Genomic DNA, 21,350 nt, shown 5'->3' on the forward strand with positions numbered 1-21,350 from the left:
TTGAAGGAGACAGGACAGATGAAGAAGCAGGTAGCAGCGTTAACAACAGCTGTGAATCAGGGGTGAGAGAAGGAGAAAAAACAGGTGCAGGAACATCAGACCGGACAGGAGAGCTAGCGCCCCCCACCCGTCAGTTGACACAGACAAAGAGTAAGCAGGCTGGGCCGAAGCCGCAGCACCTGACCCAGAGACAGGGGGACCGGCAGCAACGAGTGCAGGATCTAGGGGTTGGGGTGCCGGGACAGCAGGGTACACCCTCTACAGGGCATAAGGAGGTGGGTTCGGGTATCTAATAGGTCTTCCACAAAGGCACCACCTTCATCATGGGCTACATAACATTTTTCACTCTGTAAACAAAACTTCCTATCAGCACATTCTATACCCCTCCCCACTTTCTCTCTATCATAAGCCATGGTCTTTCTGTGTCACCGTTTGCATCTTGCCCCTCCGGGCCTCTTTCTCTGCCCTCATACGTCGCTGCTTCACTTCTTTCTGCCACACCTGGAGATTGTCAAACATCAACTGTCTACTTCGTTTAGCAAATATTTGTCTGCCGGAAATTCAATTTTTGTTCATCAAATGTACCTATAAGTGGCCACTGCAAGTCAGCATTGTCCCTCATATACTTATGCCACAGCGTGCTAAACATAATAGGGCCAATACCATACTTGACGTATAGGTTGAAATTTGGGTACCTTCCAGAGACTCAGGCTGCCTCTCCTCTAACTGGGCGTGAGTGGAACAAAGAAATACCCCAATTTACTCAGACAAGGCCTATTAATATAAGACACGCTCACTGTCCGCACTGAACAAATATCATATCAAACAACACAAATCAAGATTGTCCGAGAACCGTACCAGGCAACTCGCAGACTGCACCAAGACAAGACAGTCCGGAGACTGTACCAAGACAAGACAGTCCAAAGACTGTACCAAAACACAGAAACAGGCTTTAGCCCCAGACCTTTTCCAAAAGTAAGCCAAATTTCCAAGTGGACTGACAGAGCATTCGCAAAACACTCTGTATCTCGAGGGTCCACAGACCCACCAATTTAACCAAGACGGCGCTGCACTTACCAAGAATTCAAGATAGGACTCACCTGGTGCACACAGGGCAAACAAAATTATTCTCCACTGCCGACCCTTCAGACCAAGCGGTCAGCTCCAAGGGTTCCGTCTTCTCAGGACCCCATCCTGGACTTCTGCTATATGAGGAGCCGCCTGATCAGACAGGCGGGCAGCTGCGAGTGCAAAACACTTTCATGTAGGGTACCCTGATCCGCCCATCCGACAAGACACAACCCCGTCCTCCTTACACCCGACTATGGGTGAGGATGGGACACCCAATGGAGAGGCCCCACATTGGGCGCCAACCGAAGGAAGTGACCCATTAAGGGCCACCTGGGTAACTTACGACCACCTATTAGCCTTATACAAGTGAAGAGTCGATCAGAGAATATAAACAATAGTTTATTAGTAATTTACACTGCAGAAGAGCTCAATTCGATCAGCACCCATAGATGTCTGATGAGTGGACTGGTTCCCTGAACCTTGGGAACACATATTCATTCTTCTGACAACCCTCCAACCACGCCCCCAATGGAAAACTACTAGCCTAAACTGTACATGAACAAAGAAGGCACAGAAGGATGGGCTGCCACCTGCACAGTGGGTACATGTTATCACCATCTCAAGGTTGCTTTGCGGAGCCTGGCTCCTCCTAGCGTGGAACCAGGGCTATGAGAGAGGATAGGCATGCAGAGACAGATACAGTTTCTTAATGGGAATAAGAACAGCGAAACTCAAGCTTGGAGAAATAAAACATCAAGGCTGCTTTCTGCTGAGGCAAACAGAATGAGATAGGCATTTAGTTTCGATCATGATACAAAATGGTTGCTAAATACAAAATGGCACTGCAAATGCTAACCTATACTTGTATGGTAACTTTAACATGTTAGAGCACACTTCTGATCTAGTGATTTCTGCTAATCATAGCCTTCTAAACGCTAACATTTCATAACATAAAATGAGTCCACACGAGTACATAAATTGCCAAAATCTAACACTGGGTTGGAGAAACATGAGTAGGCCTTTGTGTTTGCCCAGCCTAGGATGGCCGGCCTAGCACACATGCGCAATTATGAGTGCAAGATTGTCATTACTATATTCTTGCCTAGAAAGTACAAATGATTGAACTACCAGTTTGAGGTCTAGTTTGCTAAAGATGTTTGATTCCCCAAATACGTTTGACCTGGCAGCTACATGGCACTAAACACCAAGGAAGGTTTGATTGCTCGACTAAGTCTGAGCTTGCAGTTGGCAACAGGGCCAGTTTTAGAGCTGTCGACTCATGAGGCCACACTGGGTGCTGACCTGTGTAGGGGGGTGACCCCAGGTGGGGGCGCTGTGTTTAGCAATAACTAATGATTGGAGAGAAGAGGTGCACTTTTGCCCGGTGGTAGTGAGAGAATCCAAGGAGGTGGTCTTAGAGGGTGGGGGCACCAAAAATGATTCTCGGACTTGGCGCCAACAGCGCTAAAGCCGGCTCTGGTTGGCACTACACACCAGGTTATTGATGAGTTTCTGGAAAATTAGTTGGAAATGAAGAGTGACAACCCAGTGATCTGGCAATTATCAAAGATGGTCGGTGAGCAGTCGAGGATGTTAGTAAAATCTAGCCATTTGTTTCCACGAGGGGTACAAGATTGAGATGAGTAAAAACTCACTTTTGGTAGGATTATACTTAAGATTATGGGTAGGCATCCAGGCCTGTATGTCATGAAGAGTCACAGCTATTTGGATGATATACCTGGAAAAATAAATCTTTTAGTATAGCTGAGTGTCATCGGCATATTGGTGATTTGAGATTCCAGACTGTCCAATAGAACTGGCCAATAGAATAGAAGCTTCTAAATCTGCAAGGGACATCTCTTTGAAAGCTGTTAATTCCTCTCTCCCTGCTTTCGTCTGCTCTCTTGTTCACTTGTAGGGGACAGAGGCAGCATTATCCAATACCAGATTGGAATAAATGTAAATGACTTCATCCTGAAAGTAAAGAAAGTAAAAGGTTGTCGCATAGAGCTTGTTATACAATCACCTTTTGTTTATCTCCTTCCACAGACAAAAACAACTTAACTATTTGAAATATCATTTATTTTGGAATGTCCTGCTTTATTGATTTGCATAGAAAAGGTATCCACTTGTGCTTTCTTGATCTTTTTCCAAAAAGCACTTAGAGCTGATTTGTAAATTGCCTTGTTGCTAGTTTCATACCTCTTTCTATATTTTCTTTCGAAGTGTTTGTGCTGGTGCTTTTCGTCTTAGAGAAGCGGTGAGAACCATGTCACACTGGGAAACTTCTGTTTTGGCACACCCCTGTTTATAGGTGTCAGTTCGCCTGAGGCCTGCGTAAGAGAGAAATTAATCAAATTCATTGAATCTTCCAGGTTTGGCCACAAAGTGATGTCAATTGATTTAAGACAGTTAATCAAATTGGCTTCTCGAAATCTTATCCATGGTCACCATTCCATAAGTGTTCTAGTTTCTGGTATAACCAGATCTGGCAAAACACATGAACCGGGGCTAATAAATAGTCTGGCCATGTTACAGGGTAAGGGTTGGTGGTAGTAAGCATAGTCAAATTGGAAAAAAATAGGTCAAGTGTATGCCCCATTTTGTGTGTGCGACCGCAGACTCTTAACGAGAACTTCAGGTTGACCATCGCTTCCCTCAGCAGAGACGCCCCTTTTACAGTGTTAATCAGTCACATGGACATTAAAGTCCCCCTAGGCTGTAATATTGGCATAATGTATGTTTTGTGGTGCCACTGCTTTTGCCAATTGTTCCCAAAATTTGGCAACATGATTGAGGGCACGATATAGAAGCACGCCTGAAAAAAGAAAGTTGTCAGATTACTTTAGAAAGAAGGAGAGACCGTCTGCCTTTCCCAGACCCTCCAGCGCTTTTATTTTGTAGGCAAAATCATGGTTATAAATCAAAGCCAATCTGCCGCTTATTTGATGTTCTCGATCGAGGTGTGAGGTGTAATAATCTTCTGCTAGGACAAGGGCTATGTCAGGCCAGATGAATTACTCAGCCAAGTCTCAGTGACATCATTACACCCCAGTATTCCTCTTCCAACAAAACCCCGATGTCCATTTTATGTTTAGGAAGTGATCTGACGTTAATTAGGCAGGCCCTCAACAGGCAAGCCTTATCATACCCTGCCCCCTTGGGTGTCATGTCATTCTTAATTCCCTTAAAGGCCAGATGTTGTTTGGGCAGACTATTAGTTGGAGTCTTATTCAACAGGTATATCTGACATGTCAGTGTTTTGCCAATTTCCCTGAAATTGAATGGGCCATTACAAAATGTATAACTCTGCGAGGAGATATTTTCCTCTCTTCTGGAACAGTGTCTCACCTTGTCTTGGGAGGAGGGAAAATTGGCATGGTGGCTGGGGCTGGCAGCAGTCTGGTTGTCGGCAGGCGCAGATGAACTTGCCTTTGGCTCGCCTGTAGTGTGTCCACGCCTCTGCAGCCATTAAATGAGCATGAGTTGTGGGCTACACTCTTCCTGCTAAACAACAATTAGAGTTCTGAAGTAATATGGCATCTCTAGATATGACCAGGAACAAGAAGAAAAAAATATCTACTGTGCCTCATAGTACATCCAGTTTCCCAAAAGTTTTTCCCACAAAACAAATTCACATTGACATACAAAGTTCCCTGTCAAAGTAAATTTTCATTTAATGTCACCACCAAAGTTAAAATGTATAGTGTATTAAACTTTAAAAACACCCGCTGTTTACTGGCTGTGCAGCCGCAAAGCATCCACAATGCCACAATGAACCCACACATGTCCTAATACTCGAGGGTCACTATAGCTTTAAGTTATCCGTACCCAGGCCGCAAGAGGCTCCATAGCCAGTGCGAATAGATATGGAGAAAGGGGACAACCATGGCAGGTGCCCCGCCCAATGGGTAAGGTATGAGAGGTTGAGTCCACAACACGGATAGAGGCGGTAATGTCATTATTGAGAAGTTTAATATATTTGAGAAGGCGGGGGCAAGTCCAGGATGCACTTTAAAACAAACCGTGGGCTCCCGCAGCGTGGGGCCGCTTCCAGCCGCTGGTTTCCAAATTGCTGGACCAGAGACTGGGGGACAAGACCACCAGCTCCAGCATTCCCTGCGGCCACCTGCCGCCCGTGTCACCGCATCGCGCCAGGAGGAGCTTTAAAATTAGTCGCGGGCTCACGCAGCGTGGAACGCGCCGGGCCAAGGGCCAGCCCATCCTTGCCGTCATTGCCAGGAAGAGGCAGGGTAGGGCCACCCCCCTTTCATCCGGCTCGCGGACCTTGCTGTGGACTGGCACCTGTCTCTTGAGGTACTGTGTTCATTCCTTGTCTTTGTTTGTGTAGAGACAAGCTGACTAGCTGAAAACCTATTGACTGGAAATCATCTTGGGTTCTTATGCCAATGCCGCCTGACCACTGCCTGGATATTATCTCGACCCTGGTTGACAATTTGAGCACAAGTTATTTATTGGTTCTTTTTTTATTTTTGTTGTATAGCCGTTTCTGTGGGTGACCCAGAGGGATGGGGAAGAGGAAAACCATGGAGGGAAATAGAGGAGGTAGTGGCAATCGCCAGGTTGTTAAAGATAAAAAGGCCAGGAAGTCATCAAAACATGCAGGTCGCAACTGCATCATCGACCAAATAGACACTTTCATTTGTGAGTGCGAAGGTATTCTAGTGGTCGAACCAACTACGCGCTCTACTCCTGGCCAATCTCCCTCCTGATCCACTATCCCAAGCCACTCGCCTACCATCCCATCAATGCTTCACAAACCTCCCCGAAAGGGGGCAACAATATCCAATTCTGCGGTACCATCAGATATAGTAAGGATTCCCAACCCCAAACCAATTCTCCTGATATTAAGACTCAACAGCCTGGAACTGCTATTCCCTGTGCAAACACATTTTTACCCTTGCTGCACTTACTCGATGATCATAGGGATGATACGTCTCGGTCATCTCTTGCGCCTTGCGCACGGATCGGATCAAGGCTCAATTTAGAACCCCAGGATACGCACCAAGTTATTAACATGCTCAGATCTGAAATAGAGTCCATGAAATCTATCATCGAAGGCCTCGCTACTTTGGTTAAATTAATATTGCAAAAAGATTTGCCCTCCTCACAGTACGTTAACTCTATGGCAAGACATCACTCACAGCCTCGTCATGACCATGACATGACGCATGAGGCAGCTATTCATGGTAGTGGTACCACCGCGCACGGTCCTACTATGCTCCCTCGCTCTGCTCCAACTCGTAAGCAAGCCCCATCTTTCCCTATGGCTAAGCATCCAAATAACCTCAATACACATCCCCATAACGGCCGCCATAACGCAGCGGCCTTGCAGGACCTTGTAAATTGTACCAGACCTACCACACTACCCCAGGGTCAGCACCCTCTATGCAGCATCCAACGCCAGCTGAATTACCTCAACACCCCCTATCTGCCACAAGCCCTGAAAATCCACAGGGTTAATGTCCCTAAGCTTGGAACAATGAATGGCTATGAGAGCGAAGATTCTCTGACCAACAAAGCCATTCATTGGATTTGCTACGTTAGGGGCTGCCGCTCAGTAATACGGATGATATCATCAGGGCTCAGAGGTGTACCTCTTCAGCCCAACCACTCAACTGTATTGAGCTTACTTTCAATACGGTAGATCTGGCAGAAAACCTCCTTGCCTTGGAATTTTGTACCTGCTCTCCTGAAACCTCCTCCATACAGTTTAGGTGATTTCCACCTGTCAACCAGAGTAGGCAAGTCGCCCCGCAGCAACTTACTCCTTTGGCTAGATACACCTCACTGGAGGTTAATGACTGACTGCAGAGCAAGCCCTCACCATACACCGGATCATATACCAGCCTCTCAAACTGCATTGTTAATCTTCCCAGTATTCAGGTCCGTTGCATCATATCTGATCCAAAGGAAGACAGATCCTGGGGGGACATAGGACCAAGTGGCCTTTCCACCAACACTTGGGAGGCAGGGGGCCGCAGATTATTTAGCATCTTCAAATTCTCAGGCAAGCTCAAGCTTTACCTAGCCATGGTATTCCAAACAGAAATATCACACCTGACTTAGCATTACACCATCAGCTGAAGATAATACGGTGGAATTTGGCAGGGCTAAGCAGTAAATTGTCAATCCCCCATTGGAACAAACTATTTGAGGGTTTTGACATATGTATCTTTTAAGAGACCTGGAGTCCGGTCCCCCTATATAAATCAGGTTATGCTTGTTTCTACTCTCCAGCAACAACTCTAGGGAGAGGAAGCCCGTCAGGGGGACTGATGATTTGGTTGAACATTGCTCTGGGCTGTCGAATCACCTGTCAATCAAGTCCCAGCCCAGACATTCTGAGAATTATCATTAGGGGGCTCGGGAGGGGGGGGGGATAATCACATTTTTAATGTCTATGTGAGGGGGACCAAAGGGGGTATGCCTTCACCCATCATTTCAGCATTGGAAGAAAGCTTAGTCAGCTGTTCTCCTCACTCTAGAGTTGTGGTTGCAGGAGATTTCAACTGCAACTTTGAGCCTCTGGACAGAGAGTACTTGTTAGGAGCCGAGTAGGATGACAACAAATGGGCTGTCCCCCTTCTAAATCTACCTCCAGTTAAAAGATGGGCCCAGCTGGAGCTCCAACTCCATGCCCTTACCATAGAGTTCAGCTTGAGGGCAGCTAATGGAAGAACACAATCGGATAGACAGGGCGCAAATACTTATAATAGAGCCAGCTGCCCGTCATGTATTGATTATATTTTATTAGATGTAAAGCTCTGGGACCTGATAGACATGAGTGTGGGCACTACCACAGATTGCGACCACAATCCCCTCTGCGCAACTTTCAAACCTCTATGGGAAACTCCTTGCCAATTCAAGAGCATCTTACCCCTAACTACTAGAGAAATCGTTCCCTCTAATTGTAATAGATTTTTAAAATGGCATAAGGTAGCCCTTCAAGAATCTAAGATCGCTAGCATACGACAAGTCCTGGCCTTAAGTACAACAGAGCTCCAGGCCGCAACATCTGACATAAGGGGACTGGTGGATGTGCCTATGGTCCAATCTCGCACAGTGCAACGATTGAGCGCCTACTTCCTGTAGGAAGGTGGAATCTGACAGCATGGTTGGCCCCACTTTTTCCCTGGTGTTTTTGCTGGTTTTGGACTTAGTTTGGCTGGGATCCTGCTATTCAGGACCCCAGCCTATCTGCTTTCCCCTTTAAATTGATAACCAGTACTTTATGTACCCTTCAGATTGGATTCTGGGGTACCCTTATAAGTCCCTAGAATATGGTATACTATGTACCCAGGGCATAGGTACCCCAGAGGCCTACCAGGGGCTGCAGCATGTATTATGCCACCCCTAACTTTGGAATGGCTGCATGGAAACATGTTGTGTTTAGTGTCAAACACCTTGGAATCATACCCCCACACCAGTAATTGGTGTGGGAGTATGATCCCACCCTCCTAGAGGGAGAGACATGACAGCACTGGTATACCCGGTACCAGCTAACAGAGCCCTGGCATCACAAAATGGATGCTGCCAGCCACAGACACGAGTCTGCCCTCCTGCTGCTCGACAAAACTCCAGCAGGGGAGGCCTGGACAATAGGTGTCCTGTCACAGGAAGATGTCACCACCTCCCAGACAGGCTTTAGTGTACTGGGGCTGGGTGGGTGCACTCCAAGAGTGCTTTGAAGTCTGCACTGGGGGCCCATTTGGTGTCCCTGTGCATAGTCCAGCTCAAACCGGTTGCAGGGGCTACCAGCCCCTGCTCTGGTGCGAAACTGGACAAAGGAAATGGGTGTAGCCACCCCTCTTTCTTGAATCTCCCATAGGTGGGTCCCTAGAGTTTGTCCCACCCATTCCTTGGATATAAGATAGGAACCCCTGGCAATAGGACTTTAGATTACACCTGGACGAAACTCTGATACTGAATCCTGGAACTTCAATGATCTACATTGAACTAGATGACTGAAGAATCTCCCTTGGAGTAAAGGAGTTACTCCCCTGCAAGATAGGCACCAAAGACGCATCTGTCTGGTTTGCATCTCCAAAGCTCCCGCCGGACTCAGAAGAATTTTGCAACACAGGAGGTGGGTTTCCGTGGTCTTAGAGGTTGATCAGCACCCACAGCAAGTTTGAGGCCTGTATCCCTCGTGGCGACCGTGCAACCCGAACCCCTGGACACCGAGACCATTTGCAAAAGCATCAGCTTTCCAGCAATTCCTGCAGCTGAGCTTTGGGTTACTTGTAGCCCTGACCCCGAGCAGCATTTGCACCAAAGATTGCCCGCCTACACTCCACGAGTGTTCCGGGAGTTGGCTCTTTGTGTTTTCTCTCAAGGTCCCTTCGCGATCCCTGGTCTGTCAACTGGTGGGTCCCTGTGAAGGCAACTTTAACTTTAATTGGGCTTACCTGGTTGCCCCAGACGTGCCCTGTCTCTCCATTGCTTGGGGAGTCCCCAGGACCTTGCTGGTCCGCACCAAAGCATCTTTTATCTTCCTACGTGGGTTGCTGTTGCCAAGACTTGCTGGGTCTATTACGGGCACCGACACCGCAGCACTCGACACTCGTCGTGGAAGAGATCGAATCCAGCTCCTGGTTGTCGCCGATGCTTCCTGGTCCTCGTGGCTGCAGAGTCAAGCTACACCTCTTCGCACCTGAAACACCCGACATCAGTGGGCATTTGGCTATCATGCCCCTGGTCACTGGCAAGTGACCCAGACTCTGTCCCCTCTGCTTTCAGATTCTTCTGATCTTTGATCCAGGCTATGATCACACCGGACACTTTTCTCCTTCCCGGCAGCAACACTTTGCAGCAGATCGCCATTGAAATCAACGACGATTCCCGACACCATTTGACACCTATGCACCAGGCTTCCCTGGGTGAGGTAACACAAGTACTCCGGTGCTCCCGTGGGTGCTGGCCTAGAATCCCCTAAGTCTAAAGGGAGTTGCTCAAAGTCCTCTCCTAGGTGTCCTTAACTTCTAAAATTCCAACAGCGACTTTCTCAAAGAATAGTACGGGGCTCACGGCTGTGTTCTCACACTGCACACGTCCCCGTGGGTCTCCTGTGTCACTACCTTGGGTGGTTCCTTGGGGTCCCAGCGATTCTACGTGCTCTAGGCACTGTGTCTAGTCAAGTTGTGATTCTTATACCACTTTCTTAATATATGGTTTGGTCCGCCCCTAGGGCCCATTGTATATTGTGCTATTTACTCTCGTTTTAGAACTAAATTATTGTGTATCTTGGACTCTAATCTCATAAAGAGATTAGTAGTGAGTGTTTAGAAATAAATACATATATTTTATATATACCTTGTGTGGTTCTCCTTTCATTTAGTTATTCAAGAGGTTATAAGATGGTAAACCAAGCTGCTTTACACTCCTTCAAGACTTAGCCTGAAGGCTGCTCTCCATAGCTACCACTAGGATAGCTTTCAATAAAGGTTGTCTTTAAACCTATCATCAATAAGGGTTGTTTGGACTGGTGCAAGGTGCCCACTATAACTAGTGGACAGCATATGCCAGGTCAACTTCTCACACTTCCTAGCCCCTAATCTGGGCAATAAGCCCAGTTTGCCATCAAGAGGGCCCCATTTGTGGTACATGAAAGACTGAAGGCATAAACGACTGCTCCTAGCTGCAGCAATCAAAAAAAAGAACAGCCCCTCGATCAAAGCTGCTAGGAAGAGCTATAGAGCTGCTTTGCATCAGGCAAAGACATCATAGGACGAATCCCGCTGGCAACAACTGAAGGAAGCAAGTTTAGCCAGGGACAACAACTTATTTTGGACCCTAGTAACCTGGTGGTGCACGCCCACCTCCTAATTACATCACAGGCAAGGAATGGCATGACCACTTCCAGATGCTTTACTCTATATCCGAGGACACAACACTCGTGGAACTATGTGATTCTCATGGGCTCACCGGGGCTGATAGTGAGTTGTTTGACCTGGCCGAGATTGAGGCTACGATTTGGAAAGTAGTGCCCGCAAAGGCAGCTGGACCAGACGGTCTGCCTGGTGATTTATTCCTAGCAGACACTTCAAACTGGGCATATCCTCCTTTTGGCCAATGCCATAGCAAGCTGTGCCCCAGTACTGGCGTCTAGGAAAGGCTCTGAGGTGGTCCCAATTTACAAAAAGGGCACCAGAGAAGACCCCTCAAATTAAAGACCAATTAGTTTGATAGATGCATTGCAGAAGGTCTTCAGAAGAGTCCTCCTGCAGAGGATACAACTAAGGGCAGAAGATAAAGCCATTCTCTCTAACTACCTGGCCTTTTTTCGGCCTAGTACTGGAACGATTGACCAGGTATTTAGGCTGCTTCGTATCTACTGGAAAATAGTGATAATTGGCATGGGCAGTCTTTACCTGGCATTTATTGATTTAAAGACTGTCTTTGACTTGGTCCCCAGGAGTACGTTGTGGTAGACACTAAGAGATATGGCCACCCCCCTTTTATCCTCAAACTGTTGGTCCAGCTCCATGAGGGTAATTATGCTTAGATTAGATGGGGGACACAAGGTCAGCTGACAGAGCGGATCCTTGTTAACAGGGGAGACAGACAGGGCTGTTTTATGGCTCCGTCCCTGTTCTCCTTAAAAGGGGTGGTCAGCTTTTTGCAAGAAGACCCAGCTGATGCTCCAACTTTGGTGGGTGATAAGGTACTGACCCTCTGGTATCTAAGACCCCAGCAGGGCTGCAAAGATTACTTAATACGTTCCAACTTTTCTGCGATTCCCGGGGGCTGGTCATCAACACTTCAAAAACCAAGTTTATGGCATTCAACTCCCACAAAACATTTATAAGCAATCTTTTGCTGGGTGGAACATCCATAGAAAGAGTCGGTGTTCTACTCTCTGACAAAATGACAGGGAGGCCCCACCTAGCAAAGATGCTGATGGGGTATAAATGAGTGGCCGGAGCACCTGGGAATGAACATTGCTCCTCATATAGTAGGCCAGTTGCCCCGGCCCTCACGGTTTCTGATGCCAAAGCAGTTAGTACAGCTCTTTACAGAGCAGAACTCTGGGGATTTGATAATGTTGACGACCTCCGCAGATCCGAACACAAGTTCTTCAGGGACCTGGCGATGCTGCCCCAATCTACCCCACTTATACCTTTAATGTGCAGACGGCCGATTGGTAACACAGCAAGGCTGCGCCCACTGCTCTTTTGAGCTCGGATTAGATGGACCCCTGAGCTTTCTAAGTATGCTGAAGCACTTACTGAGGTCATGTGAATAGACGCTGGCGGCAAAATAGGATGGATCTCTAATGTCAAGAAAACAATGTTAGCCCTGGGACTCCAAACATATTGGGATAGACAAGAACCACCAAGCAAGGAGGAGCTTAATCGATTGTATTGGGATTGGGTGGACTGCCAGGAAATCCGTAAACTCAACGTGGGCAGACTGACGGCTGAGTTTTATCTACATAAGCAGACTAGATGCCTAGCGCCTTAATTGGATCTAATTAGAGGTCCCAAGGGACAGAATGCTGTACACCCATTTCAGGTTCGGCACACTTCCTGTCTGCGCGATAACTGCAAAATGGCAGCCACCCAAACAAACATCACAGGATTGCCCATGCTGCAGGGCCCCGATGGAAAGTGTTGAGCATGTTATGTTTGCTTGTCCGGCATACACTGTCCTGAGGTCCAAGTGGTTAAGACCAGTCTGCTGACAATTGGGCACACAGGACCATATGGTAGCCCTGCGCATTCTTAGGTCAGACCCCAGACCTTATTTTGTGTGCGGAGTGGCCAAGTTTCTCAGCCTTGCATGGCTAATTAGACGAAAATTATTTTCAAGAGTGGCCTAACACTGTATTATTTGAAATTGAGATTAATTTTGTTGCACTATTTGAAAGCCGCCCAGCTGTGCACCGAGTCCACACTTTATGCACATGCACTTTCTATTTGACCTCACCTGTTGTTATCCCAAAGAGGGCTTAATCTATTTTAACCAGGTGTGCATTGGGGGTTCCACTCCGGGCCCATAACAAGGCCCCCACACATAAGTGCCATATTACGGAGGATTGTTATGTTGTTCTCCTGTGAATTTGTTTATCGTATTTTACCTATGCTTTTATTGATGAACTGTATAATAGTTTTTACCTAGCAGCCTATGGCAATTGCATCCTTTATTGAGGGTGCAAGAGTGTAATTTTATAGATTATCTGTGTGTATTGGCATTTATGATGCTGCTGTATTATATGCGTATTTTGTACTCTTTTTATTACTACACAAAATGTTTTTCATGTCTTTTATGATACTAGTTATCGAAATAAAGCTTATACAACTTCAACTATAAATTTATAAATAAGGGGCGGTGAAATGGTCTCTTTGGAGGCATATAGATCTGCATAATAATTTGCAAAACTAGCTGCAATTTATAGTGGATCAGTAAGTATCTCCCTGGGAGGGCTGCGAATAGTCGGAATAATTAATGGCCAATGCGCCAGTTGACATAAACGATGTAGCAATGCGCTGGATTTGTCCCCCCCCACTGGTATATCCTACTATGTGTAGCTAACCATGTCATTCTAGCCTTGTCTATAAGGTCGCTAGCATATATTTGCTGTGAATGAAGCAACTGTTGTCGCGCCACCATCCCCCCCTGATTCTGTGTTCTAAATCTATTAGCTGGGCGTCCATCTGTACCAGTTTCTCGCTGTGTTGTTCCGAGCAGTAAGCAATATCCACCCCCGAAGTGTTGGTTTCATGGCCTCCCATAGACTCTTGGGGGACTCGACTGTTTCCGGCATTAAGAGTAAAATAATCTGTGATGGCAGTGTGCATATGTGTTCTGTATTGTTCATCTTGTAGGTGCCATGGTGACAGTCTCCATCGGAAGGGGGGCCGTTTAGAGTCTAGTCGCAGATCTAGCTGTACTGGGGAGGGATCAGAGAGGCCTCAAGGTAGAATCTCTGCCACCTCGAGTCAATGTGTGTGGGTGGTAGATATAAAGATTTTGTCTATGCGATAGAAAGACCCATGTGTACTGGAAAAGTATGTATAACCTTAATCTGTTGGCTGGAGTCCCCACCAGGTATCCACCCAGTCCATCTCCTGTATCAGGGACCGTAGCCTCGATTCCCTTGTTTCTAGTGGTCTCGCTGTGGAGCGCCACCTGTCTGCATGAAGGCATATGATATCATTCCAGTCGCCCCCAACTATTGTTAGGCCTTAGGGAATCTCTGTCTCTCATGTCAGCAGGCGTTGCACTAGGCTTCACGCCAGGGGTGGAGGGGTGTAAAGACTGCTAAGCACGAGAGGCTCGCCATACTATGTGGCCGTGACTATGATATATCTACCCTGGGGATCAGACCATGTTTTGTCATGAGCAAAAGGGACTCTATGATGGATCATAACAGCTACGCCCGAGAGCTCTTGGCGAACCTGGAGTGTAACATCTGGATATATCCAAAGCGTGCCAGGCATGGGTTCTTGTTACCCATTAAATGTGTTTCCTGCAGACATAAAATGTTGGCTTCGTATCTCGTAGCCTGGCGTAATACCATTAACCTTATCTAACAGGCCACAGCCATTCCAGCTGATGATGTGTAGTCGTCTATCATAAAGCTTAGACATATTTAGTGGCGTAGTTGGCAGTGGTATATGTGGATGGGAGATAATGCATGAATGACATATTTAATTGAGCTGGTGTATGTAGAATGTGAAAGTATGATACTAGAAATAAACAGTAACTTTTCCCAACCCCACACTCCCTCCCCCCCACCCCAATACCTCATGAACAGTGAAGAATCTGTTGCGGCATGGTGGATATCCCAACTCTAACGGGGGTCAGGAACCACCGACTGCCAATGGATCCCTAAAGAACTACCCATTTACATACAAGTGTCCTCAGTACAAAGGTTAATGCTGATAAAAGTAGCCCATATTACAGTGTTGTCGGCATTATGGATAGTTTTTTTTGTATCGAGAAATTGTTAGGATGTTCTCTTTCATACATTAGACACACAATTGATAGACGGAATGCACACCAAATCAAAACATTCACCCCTAGTCAAGATAACTGGGTTAAATCCAACATTCTATTGCTCACCATTACAACCCAGTTTAGACCTGGTCATATGCAAATCAGTCTTGACCCTGTGCCTCATGGGAACAGTCCAGCCTGAAGTGCCAAACCAGGTCCTCCCTGGACCGGAACCAAGCATCCTAGGACCGGTTTCAGGGTTCCCCCCTCATCAGCCAGCATAGCTTGAATCCAGTGGCATAGTAAGCACGGGACCCATGTCTGCCATACATTGTCCTCTGTCGATCAAATGCGGGATTCGCTATGAGTTTTAGAGCATCTCTTAGAGCGTGACCTGTGATGTTGTTTTCTGTTAGCCTGGGAGGTCTTGTGGCCCGGGCCCCCAGACAACGAGTCTGAATCTTTTCTAGGTGGAGTGTGTGGCTTTAATCTGGTGATTTCATCTGTCCAGTTGAACACCTCTTCTGGTGTTTCAAAGAAGTAGGACACCTGCAACGTAGCCAGGAACAGCAGGGAGTGATTTTACTTAGCTTTAATGCTCTTGTCAACACCTCTTCTGTCTGGCAAGAACATTGCTTCTCAGAATTACTTTCAAAGGCCTGATTTAGATCTTGGTGGATGGGATCCTCTGTCACAGACGTGATGGATACCCTGTTTGCCATATTACTCGTGCTATAGGATATAATGCACTTGTAATACGGCGGACTGGATCTTAGTCACATTTGTGACAGAGTAGCTCATACGCCAAGATCTAAATCACGCCCTAAGGCTTGTGTTTCTGAGCACTACTGTCTGAAACTAATAATAAGTTTGTTTTACAAGCTAATGGGCTATCTTTTAGTGGACTGGGCATGAGTAGTTTTCTTTTGGGAAATCAGTGGAGTTTTGTCATGTGTTATAGGTTTTTGGTGATGGGACAGGCTCCCATTTTTCTCCTAATGTCTTGCATGAATTTTTTGTGCAAGGCAAAGTTGCTCATCTGTGAGTTGCAACTCGTGCAACTCTTCCAGCTTTTTGTCTGTGTCACTTTTTTGAGGCTGGGATATGAGCTTCTGGGGACGTATTATGTACAAAACGCACTGCCCCTGTTTGCACCATGGCGCACCTTTGAACAGGTGCGCTGGGCGCAAGCAGGGACAGTATGCCGTATTTCAAAGAATGCACTGCCCCATGGTAGCCGCGAACTCGCGTTGCCCTCAGTGCATTAAAGTGAAATACGGAGGGGCTGCTTCAAATCCGTGTCATTTTTCACAGTGCAGGCGACATGCCGCATGCTCTTTGAAGAGGTGAGAGAGATCGCCTTGCAGGTGGGTGCAGTGATTGATTTCACCTGCCTGCAGGGGGATGTATGGGAGGTCCATTTGACCCCTTTCTCCACTCCAGAGGGCTGCCTTAAGGAGGAGCCTCTACATCCATGTCTATAATGCTGCATGGGCACAGACGCAAAGAGATTCCCTCATTTGCATGGGGCCACACCCCATGCAATTGAGCCAACGCCCTCTATTCTAGAAAATGACACACAAGCGTCTGCAGTCCCTATCTGTAATCCATTGTGCTCAGGGGCGCACAAAGCAGGCGCACACGCCAGTTGAGCTGCTGAGGCACAATTTATAATGCAGCCTTTGCATTGCCTTTGCAGGTGTGGGTGTTCAAGGACTAGCAGGCCTTGAATTATCATGCTGTGATTTTAATGATGCGACTGTTCCCAATATAATATGTTCTTGTAAGTTGACAAAGGTCAGTTGTTCTCGTCTTTCTGTTTTATTGGCAGTACGCCTGTTTCTGCACGTCTCAGTGTTGAGTATATTCTTACCCTTGTAAATCAATAAAGGTGCATCTAAAATCATTTATGGTGTGGCTTTTGGTAAGTCTGGTTGTGGGAATGTAATTCAAGTGTTAGACCAAGATATTAGAATTTTTCACTTTGCACGATTAAAGTGTTTGACTGGGCGAGTGGGCAAAACACAATAGAGGCTCATTTAGGGTTTTATAAGGTGGCCGCTCAAACACTTCAGCATCAGAGGCAGGCCCAACTCTCCCATTCTGCCTCACCACTCTGCCTCCTCCCTGTTTTTCTGAGTGCTTTCTCCTTCTTTTGCCTCATTTTTCACTACTTTCTCCTTCCTTTCCACCTTTTTCTGAGAGCTTTATTCTACTTTTGTCCCATTTTTCACTGCTTCTCCTTGTTTTTGCCCCATTTCCCACTCCAGCCTGCCACCTGTTTTCCTGTCTCCCGCCTAGCCCCACCCACCCCCTCCCAGCGCCCCTCCCGCCTCCCAGGACCTAATTAATGGAGGCAGCAGCGCGGCCCATTGAGCAGGTCCCAGGTCCAGCTCTCCCGTGCTGCTGCACCGCTCTACTTCCTCTCTGTTTTATGAGTACTTTCACCTGCTTCTCCCTTTTCTATTTTACTACTTTCTCCTTACTTCTCATCTGTTTTTAGGTCGAGGACTACCGGTCTGCCGAAGGCAGAACCGGAAGTCGGAAGATTTAATGTTTCCTAGAGTGGCTATTTAGCCCGCCTCTCTTTTTGCTTCTCCTCCATTGGCTGGCTTCCTAAACGGAGGCCCGCCATTGGAGGAGAGAGCCGTCCCTCCAAATAGGCTCCGTCTTTTTCAGATTCGGGGGCGTGTTCCTTGCTGTTCTTTCCACTTTTTAGCCACGCCCTTTTAGAACAGCAGGAACACGCCCCCGAATCCGAAAAAGTTTCGGAGCTTCCATCCGCCATTGTTTTGATGGTGTCTGGCCGTGAGGATCTTCTTGTTGTTGCTCTCGCGCGCTGCCCGCCTAGTTAGGCCCTGTATCTTAATCAGCAACCACGGCCGGGACCCGCCATGACTGGGTGACACATGCAGCGGCTCCGAGGCTGAGGCTCCGCACCATTGAAGCAAAGGATTAGCCCGTCAGAGGCAGCGTTAATAGAAGCCCAGTCCCTGCAGATGCCGCCCCAGCCCGGCAGCTCCAACCCCTGAACCACAACAACCTCTCCCTCTGAGGGCAGCATAGAAATCGGGCAACTGAGTGACTACTGCTTTTTGTTCTTTCCCATTTACTAACTTTTGTTACAATGGGGCACCAGTGCCGCCATTATAACAAAAGTAAACAAACAATTTTTAAAAAAACGTGCGTCCGCCATTCCCCCCCCCCCCCTATTTGTTTACTTTAATTTCAATCGCGGTACTCACGCTTTAGTTTTAAACATCTGAAGCTAAAGCGCAGGTGCCGCGATTGCTTCAAAAGTAAGGAAATAGAAAAAAATGCAAATGTTCTATTTCCTTACTTTTTAAGCAATTGCGGCACCCGCGCTTTAGCTTCAGATGTTTATAGCTAACTCGCGAGTGCCGCGATCGGCATTATGATGGTGGGGTGCCTGGCCCCTCCAGCCCCCACGTATCAGCAGCCCTAGCTCCAACGTACTTTCAGCTAAGAGCCACCCTTCAAGGAGCAATGATTAAAGAATGCCGCACAGTAACCCTCCTTTGTTATTATGCTGAGCACGCTGTCTACATTACATAAAGCCTCCACAAGCAGCTGTATCGGTATGTTTTTGTCTTCCACTGCTGCTATTACATACTACTGAACATGCTTCCAAGTTTGTGTTTTTTAACTCTAACCTAGGATTGGCATTGCTGTAATTCATTGTTTAACATATTCAGAAGCTCTCGCGTCTTATTAAGAACTGCTTCACGTTTGACCGTCGGTGAGTGCAGCTCTAGTGAATCGTGGTGTGAGGTGCGCTTGTGAGTTCTCTATGCAGCGTGTGATCTAGTTTGACGTGCTGGTTTAGTGCGCCAGAAGTATGCCTCCAGGGCAGGAGACGCAAGGAACTTTTGAACTTCGGTAGCACAATAGTAATGTGTGTGTCTGGTGGCTATGCGCAATGAACTGAAGACAGGTACTGGTGTGCTCGTGCAAAGTCTGCAACCCAGCAGCTTTATTCATTGGCTTGGAAGTGGTGCTGCAACGAAGTGATTGAAGAGGGCCAGTTGAGGCTGCAAGGTAGTAAATACACCACAGGAGCTAATGAGCTTTTCAAATACTTTTCGAATGCAACGGAGTCATCAACAAAGTTATGAGGTGGGTGGGGTTTACGGGTGTTTATCTCTTGAACTAATTTAAATACATTGGTAGGAGGGGCATTCTAATATACTCTTAAGGTACTTTCATAACTGTAGGAGTGTGATGGTTAGTAATTGTGTTGTTACTGTAGTTGGCAGTGCTGACAGTGGCAATGGGCAGTGCAGGCAGAAATTACACCCTTAAGAGAGCCCTAGCACTTATTATTTTTCCGACAAATTAAGTACAGGTTAAAGTGTGAGCAGCGTCAAGCAAGTTGCATTCATACACACATACATTTTAAGTGCTATGTGGACTCCATAAGGCGTCGCACAGATCACCACAGGAATATATATTTCCTTTCTTCTGCAGCCAGCCCATAAACCGCTCCTCCGATGCTCGCGTCGACAGTTCAAACACTAATTAAGAAAATTAAGTCCTGACCCCCAGAAATAACTGCCGGAGCCCACCACCTGCAACAACAAGCACAAATTAAGCACTTTGTCTAAGTGCAAATATTATTCTATCCTGACCACAATAATACGGCGGTCCACAACTCCCGTCTCTGCTACTGATGTGTCTTCTCAAATATGTCAACGCAACAAAGAGACTTGCGCAGCAGGTACTTTTGTTCGATATTTCAGCTTTCGCTTATGTCCAAATACACAACCATCCTTATTTTAGCAGCCACAACGTAATGCAAGGGGTGTGCAGTAATAGCGTGTATTTTTTGTTGTTGCTTTGCAAGAAAATTATTATGTGTTTATTTACGGTGTGGACGAAAAGAACAGCTCGTCAACATACTGAGCAGATAACTGGTCAGAGAGCGGTTAAACGTAAAGCAAACGGGACAGGAAACAGAGCTGCGTGGAGACGTCCCCTGTGCAACTTTGTGCAGCAGTTGCTGCAAAAGGAGAGTCAAACCCTAGAAACCCCCCGAAGGGGGGCTGTGTTATATAAAGCAGAGCACTGACCTCTTCACGCACTGAAACCAGCTGTCCCCCTGCTCCTCCCCCGCCGCCTCCATTCTTAAAGCACGAGATTAGAGCTCCGCGGCGGGTGCTGCCAGACCTCCATTTGCTTCCCCCTCCCCCTTTCATTTCACCTCCCCCTTCCCTCCCCTCAGCTAGAGTGACAAAAGCACGCCCTCGGTGGAACTCTAACGTGCTAGGCACTTTTCCCTCCTCTGCTGCCAGTAGATCCCTCTTCTGCTGCCAGGAGAAGTAACCGAGTTGATAAAGTTTGCGCTTCAAGTACATGCAATTTTCCCCCTTCACAATATAAAACCCGCAGACCCCTATTATTTTACGAACAGGTTGCCAGGCTTGGGGCCACACCGACACAGGGTCTTCCGACTGCTGCCCACAGGGCTAGTGTTTCTGCCTGTGGCCCCCTCTCTGCCCTTCCCATTATCCGCTCCTCATTCATCTGCTCCTTTAAATTCAGGCATTTCCTTGTGCAAAACTCCAACACAGGCCGGGATTACCCAGCAGCTGGAAAATTAAAGCAGACACTGTAGAAAAGTCCTTCTTTTAACGTTAGCTGCACAGGTCATCCGGCCTGGCCCTTTATCAAAGGTGGACGCGTCTGTCGCTTTGTATATATCCCAGAATGCATTAAAATTTAACACGGAATAATAATTACCAATAGGACTTCAGGTTTGTTAAATACTTTTTTCAAAATTAGTATTTTTTTGCCTTTTTACCCTCAACTTCATATATGTTAGTATTCCTCTCCTAGCACACTTACAAACAGTTTGCTCTTTTCTTATTATAAAGTTTCCGTCTTCCTTCTATCATAATGGGATTCCCTTTCACTGCTCCTATAAAACAGAACAGCGCCTACAACTGTAGCAATCACCACAAACGGGATCTAAGGTTCAAAGCAACATAGCAGTGTTTGTGGGATTCTTCTTACCTATGGGTCACCAGACATCAATCATTCGGTGCTCTCAAACAGATAACAATCTCAAAGTCAGGCTGTGTGGGTTTTAGTTGCTGCCACAGCCTCCTATAAAAGAACAATTGGAAGATTTCCCACCATGCCAGACTTCTTGGCGCTGGGAAGAAATGAAGACCGGAGCGCTCATTCCTACGTCATGGCACAGAGTTCGCTCTGTTGATAACAGTTACCAGTTGTTTAATAGCTTAAAGCCCCCACGTTACATCAAAGGTCACACCAAAACAACGTCCAGCTTT

General features: G+C 46.9%; 1 protein-coding gene across 2 annotated transcripts in view; it reads right to left on the reverse strand.

Moving 5' to 3' along the window:
* SLC39A8 (solute carrier family 39 member 8) overlaps nt 1-20,248 on the reverse strand; it is a 239,167-nt gene extending 218,919 nt beyond the window's left edge. The window contains exons 1-2 of one of the 2 annotated variants that reach the window (XM_085636075.1): nt 20,127-20,239; nt 3,274-3,404 (exon numbers count right to left, since the gene is read on the reverse strand). The gene's annotated coding sequence lies outside the window, so the exon portion shown is untranslated. Of the gene's footprint in view, nt 1-3,273; nt 3,405-20,126 lie in introns of both variants that reach the window. The other variant, XM_085636066.1, reaches the window with a different exon arrangement.
* Between the last annotated feature and the right edge of the window lie 1,102 nt (nt 20,249-21,350).

The sequence above is a fragment of the Triturus cristatus genome, chromosome 2_1 (genome assembly GCF_964204655.1).
Source record: "Triturus cristatus chromosome 2_1, aTriCri1.1, whole genome shotgun sequence".
Lineage (NCBI taxonomy): Eukaryota > Metazoa > Chordata > Amphibia > Caudata > Salamandridae > Triturus > Triturus cristatus.